Raw genomic sequence first — 555 nt, forward strand, 5'->3', positions numbered from 1 at the left:
TGGACTTCCATTGGAAGATCCTCATCAGTTTTTAGCTGAGTTCTTGCAAATCTGTGACACAGTCAAGACTAATGGGGTTGACCCTGAGGTCTACAGACTTATGCTATTCCCTTTTGCTGTAAGAGACAGAGCTAGGACATGGTTGGACTCACAACCTAAAGAAAGCCTGAACTCTTGGGAAAAGCTAGTCAATGCCTTCTTGGCAAAGTTCTGTCTACCTCAAAAATTGAGTAAGCTTAGAGTGGAAGTCCAAACCTTCAGACAGAAGGATGGAGAATCCCTCTATGAAGCTTGGGAAAGATACAAACAATTAATCAGAAAATGTCCTTCTGACATGCTTTCTGAATGGAGCATCATAGGTATTTTCTATGATGGTCTGTCTGAACTGTCCAAGATGTCTTTGGATAGCTCTGCTGGAGGATCTCTTCATCTGAAGAAGACGCCTGCAGAAGCTCAAGAACTAATTGAAATGGTTGCAAATAACCAATTCATGTACACTTCTGAAAGGAATCCTGTGAACAATGGGACAAGTCAGAAGAAAGGAGTTCTTGAGAT

The 555-nt window shown here is 41.6% G+C and overlaps 1 non-coding gene across 1 annotated transcript; it reads right to left on the reverse strand.

Annotated features, from left to right (window-relative positions):
* Positions 1 to 232: 232 nt before the first annotated feature.
* On the reverse strand, positions 233 to 340 carry LOC130972521 (small nucleolar RNA R71). Its single transcript, XR_009083683.1, has one exon. It is a non-coding gene; the product is annotated as a small nucleolar RNA R71 (small nucleolar RNA).
* Positions 341 to 555: the final 215 nt, after the last annotated feature.

Source organism: Arachis stenosperma, chromosome 3 (assembly GCF_014773155.1).
Source record: "Arachis stenosperma cultivar V10309 chromosome 3, arast.V10309.gnm1.PFL2, whole genome shotgun sequence".
Lineage (NCBI taxonomy): Eukaryota > Viridiplantae > Streptophyta > Magnoliopsida > Fabales > Fabaceae > Arachis > Arachis stenosperma.